We start from the raw sequence: 5,304 nt of genomic DNA, 5'->3' as shown, positions 1-5,304 counted from the left end.
TTCCTCGGGGTGACTCAGTGAATGGTCTTGGCTCTGTGCTGTCCTCCCGTCGCAAGCCCCCGTCGCTGAACTCATCCTCCAGACTGAACCGAGGGCTCGGCTCTTAGGGGCCACCAGGGTCCGGCGCCCTTCCACGAAGGACTGAATCAGGAAGAGCCGGAGTGTAGTTCGAGCCACGGGAGCCCCACACAGAGTTTTACACGCTGGGGTTGCAAGCGGGTGGGTCGGAATCCTAATAGGGTCTGAAGCTTCAAGGAATTCTAATAGGACTAAAAGGGAGAATTACGGGAGGATAGCCTGTTTTTAAAAGTTACATCCGTGACTCCAATTTCCTCATTTTGTAGAGGAGAGATTGAAGACGGGGGGGGGGGGTACGTACTGTTTACCCAGAGTCCCAGAAAGCACGCGCGACTGGGGACCCGAAGAGCAGGAGTTCGAACTCGTGTTTCACGGTGTCGTACGAATGATTCTCAGGGCCTGTGTGCCCTCTGCTGCCCTCCGAGCGAGAATGGGGGCGCCTCCTGGCAATGCTGCGCATCTTGCTGCTCGGCTCACACCGGCTCTTTGCCCCTCCAGACCCGCTCCCCACTCTTCGGACCCTGCTCTCGTCCAGGGAAGCGGTTTCCTATGGATTAGATCACTCCTGGACCCTCGGGAGTCCGCTGGGCTTGGCTACTGGGACGCCCCAAGGGGAGGTGAAGGCTGGGCGCACATTTATCCATCAGAGCCTTGGCAGCACGAAGGCAGTGAGCTCAGACTGGAAGACAGAAACCTGAGATCTACATGGATCTTGTGGAAAAGGAGGCAGGATGGATGAGTTATCTCACAGACTCTAAGAAGTAAATGGTCTGCAGTGAGCATAAGAAGGATTTGTAGGCAGGAAATGGTTGAGTTCAGATCTCCATCAAAACTGAAGTAAGGCCGCGTTGGCTTGGAGGTGTTTTATTTATTTTATTTTATTTTACTAAGATTTTATTTATTTGACAGAGAGAGACACAGTGAGAGAGGGAACACAAGCAAGGGCAGTGGGAGAGGGAGAAGCAGGCTCCCCATGGAGCAGGGAGCCTGATGCGGGGCTCAATCTTAGGACCCAGGATCATGACCCAAGCTGAAGGCAGATGCTTAACAAATGAGCCACCAAGTCATCGCTTATTTTATTTTTTTTAAGATGGGCCACCCAGGCACCCGCTAGGTAAACTGTACAAAACACTGGGTGATGGTGAGGCTTGGGAGAGGACAGCATGAACCGCGGACTAGGGGTGGCCGTAGGAAATGGCTTGCAAGAATCACCTTTTGCCTGCAGTGTGCACCACAAAAACTGACCATGGGGAGATGAGAAAGGGCGGCAGGTCAGGTTGGGACACATCTTTAGAGGGTGTTGAGGAAACCCTCCCTTTCTTCCACCACAGTGTCTTGGCTGCGACCACCATGGACATGTGTCAGGAGTGGTACTTTCTGGAGGCTGAGGCTTACCCTTAGCCTCTCCTGCCCGGGGCAGTGCTTGCTGACCTAACAAAGCAAAGGGTGTGGGTCCTCCCTGGCCAGGCAAATGGCACACATAAGCGCAGGCTCCCTGTGGTAGACGCATAGGAGACTTTGCTGTGACTGAGACCCACATCACAGGAGGCAGTCGCCTGTGTAGAACAGGTAAGTCCAAGCTTCAAGAAGGATGGAAAAGAAGATGCCCTGTCACCCTAAGATCAGACAAGTTACAGTGTCAAATGGTCCTACTCATGCTCCTTCTTTTTTCCCTAAAGATTCTCTCTGAAATTTTCCTACCATGTCCTCACCAGGCCCAAGTAACCTTGTAAACTCGCACCCCTTCTTATAAAGCCCTCTTCCCATTCATTCTCTATCCTCTTTCCCAAACCAGTGCCATTCGGGGCTCATCCTGCTCCCGGTCTAGGTGTAGAAGGAAACCATGGAGGTAAAAAGATCCCCTTCAAGGGGATTTGAGAAAACCTAAGAGAGCAAAACACCAACAATATTAATCTTGCACTATAACCTGAATAAGAAAATGAATCATGTGTAAGCCTGATGATTCACAGACCCATACCCCAGGAGCAAATAATACATTACATGTTAATAAAAATAATTAAAAAAAATGAAGTAAAATCACCTAGAGCAGGACCAAGAGAAATCTACCATCCCAAGTAAAGATGGGTAGAGCTATTTACTGTGCAGCAAACGTAGAGGCCTCAGAAACACTTGCTGTATCTCGGGTAGCCCACCTAGTGAGTTATGGTAAACCAGGGGGAGACTAAATCTTACATAAACAGGAATGGTGAAAATAAAGTCAACAGTATGTGAAAAGCTCCATCCAGGGAATGAATGAGTGTTTTTGCAAGTTTTCTGAAGATGCGGAAGGAGGACGGGAAGAGGCAGATGAGGGGGAAGGAATGGAGGTAGGGTTTTTCATGGTTGAGGGCCAGAGGCAGGCCATAAGTGTGGAACAGCCATTGAGAAAAGCTCGAGAAAGAAAGATGAGGATGACCTCTGTCAGTGCTAGTGCAGAGCTAGTGCCAAGGTCCGATAGCCCTACCCATGCTCCTTCTCTCTACCAGTCCTCCACCCAAGAACCCTGCCCTGTCCCTGCACGGCACCAACTCCCCCTGAACCTGCACCCCTTCTTAGGAAGTCCCCTTCCCATCCAGTCTCTATCCTCTTCCCCCAAATGAATGCCCTCTGTGTTCACCCTGTTGCGCTTCCAAGTGCAGAAGACAGCCAAGCAGGTAGAAATGTCCCTGCAAGCAAGCTCATGCTACCAGAAGATCCTTTGAAACCTCGATCTCGTGTTCAGGAAAGAACAAGAGAGAAACAAGACCAATGATATTTGTTACCGATGAAGAGAGTGAATCAAAATAAGAGACCACAGCTTCAGCTAAAGCAGAATAAAGAAACTCAGGAGGACGCCGCTGATCCAAGTAATACATCGAGTATTACAGAGCCCTCAAGACTTGGAACTGTAATTTCCAGAGAAGTCTGTGGAGAAATGGCCAATCATGTAGAGAGCAAATGTTATACCAGTGGGGTACACAGATGATTAAAATGCAACACTTTTGCATTTTGCATTTAAAATGCAACATGATTAAAATGCGATGATTCAAAGCAACAAGATATAAAAAGATGCGTGTATCTCTGTGAGTTCTGTGGCGGTGGGGAGGGCGGGGAGGGCGAGGCGTGTGTGTGTGTGTGTGTGTGTGTGTGTGTTAGAAGGGTGGGAACGTCCCGCAGGGAAAGGGGCTGGACCAATCAACGGGTCCACCGTCAGAGGGACACTGGAGGATAAGTCCTGGATCAGCACTGAAAACTGGACAAGTTTACCTCTAACACCTTATACCACTGGCGAGGAGGAAAATAATTTGGTGTTTGCATGAGTGTGTTGGGGTGGGGAAGGGGGAGTTGCAGATAGTGTATGGGACGGAGGGTTGGAGTGTCCCGAGTTTAGATCACCATAACCCGGATGAGGACGGTGTGATGCATGTGGAATGGCATTCCCGTCCACTAAAGGTGATTTGTCTCCTGACCACCTCATGATGGTGTCTGATGCTCTTCACCCTAAGCTGGAAGCAAGAAAACATCCTGCTGAAACTTATCAACCTCACAGCACTTTCATTGAAGATGAAAGTGATTATGCTGCTTTCTTGCTAGGAGGCTTGGGGTGATCTGAGTGGACTGAGTACAGGGCCGTCGTTGGCCTGGGGAGCAGGGAACAGTCTGCAAAGAATTTTTTTTCAAGATTTTATTTATTTATTTGACACACCAAGTTCATAAGCAGGCAGAGAGGCAGGCAGAGAGAGAGAGGAAGGGAAGCAGGCTCTCCGCTGAGCAGAGAGACCAATGCGGGGCTGGATCCCAGGACCCTGGGATCATGACCTGAGCCGGAGGCAGAGGCATTAACCCACTGAGCCACCCAGGCGCCCCTACAGAGAATTTTAATACAAGAATAAAACCAAGAAAAAGCTGGTACTGTTTTTATCATCGCCTCTGTCCTATAACATTTCTAAATAGTACCAGTTGTCAGTAGTCTTCCTCCTTGGTTTGTCATTTTGGGTGAATGGTGGTGAAGAAGTTTTGGCAAGTGTAGAGTTGAAGTTACTCATAATCCTAAGGTATTTGATGTGTTTCCTTTCCTTCTTATAGGAAACTGATACCAATGTCACAGACCCCACCTAGTGGTCTGATTAAACTCCTTTCTTCCTCAGAAACTTGGGGTGGACCAGTGGCCTCTCAAGGGTGAGGAGTGGGAGTGCTCTACTCCCCCATGCTGGCAATAAAGGGGGCATTGTCTATAGAGAATTTTAAAGCAAGAATAAAATGACATATGAGTCTTCCTTTTTAAAATCTTCACTATGCTAAGCTTTGCACAGTGGCAGTATCGTAGCCAATGAGGTTTGTCCAAGGCGCGATTATTGCTAATTAAAATCTTCACTATACTATAGCATTTTTCTTTAATTAAATTTTAAATTGCAGGATAGTTAACATACAGTGTTATATTAGTTTCGGGCATGCAATTTAGGGATTCAGCACTTCCATATGTCACCCAGCACTCATCTCAACAAGTGCGCTCCTTAATCCCCACCAGTGGTTTAATCCAGTCCGTCCACCTCCTCTCTGGTAACCATCAGTTTGTTCTCTGTAGTTCAAAGTCTGTTTCTTGGTTTCTCTCTCCTTATACTTGGCTCCTTTTGTTGTTGTTGTTTCTTAAATTTCACATACAAGTGAGATTAGAGGGTATTTGTCTTTATCTGATTTATTTTATTTTATACTAATTCCATGTGTATTGTTGCAGATGGCAAGATTTCATTCTTTTTTGGCTGAATAATATTCCATTGTATATATATGTATATACAGTGTCTTGTTCTTTTTTAAAAAACATCTATTTATTTATTTGACAGAGAGAGAGAGAGAGATCACAAGTAGACAGAGAGGTAAGCAGAGAGAGAGGAGGAAGCAGGCTCCCCGCCGAGCAGAGAGCCTGATGCTGGGCTCTATCCCAGGACCCTGAGACCATGACCTGAGCCAAAGGCAGAGGCTTTAACCCACTGAGTCACCCAGGTCCCCTACACCATGTCTTCTTTATGCATTCGTCAATCAATGGACACTCGTGCTGCACACAACATAGGGTACGTGTATCCCTTTGATTTAGTTTTTGGTTAAATACTCAGTAGTGTGATTCCTGCATCATAGGGTGGTTCTATTTTGAACTTTTTGAGGAATCTCCATACTGTTTCCCACAGTGGATGTACGCATTTGCATTCCCACCAAGGAAGCAAGAGGGATCTTTTTTCTCTACTTCCTCAC

The 5,304-nt window shown here is 47.4% G+C and overlaps 1 pseudogene; it reads left to right on the top strand.

Annotated features, from left to right (window-relative positions):
* The first annotated feature begins 4,358 nt into the window (after positions 1-4,358).
* LOC123388512 lies at positions 4,359-4,487 on the top strand (annotated as a pseudogene).
* The last annotated feature ends 817 nt before the right edge of the window (positions 4,488-5,304 follow it).

Source organism: Mustela putorius, unplaced genomic scaffold, assembly GCF_011764305.1.
Source record: "Mustela putorius furo isolate JIRA1106 unplaced genomic scaffold, ASM1176430v1.1 tig00003899_pilon_pilon_pilon, whole genome shotgun sequence".
In the NCBI taxonomy this organism is placed as follows: Eukaryota; Metazoa; Chordata; class Mammalia; order Carnivora; family Mustelidae; genus Mustela; species Mustela putorius.
Note: the sequence above shows the minus strand (reverse complement) of the source record. Positions and strands in the feature narration are given on the sequence as shown.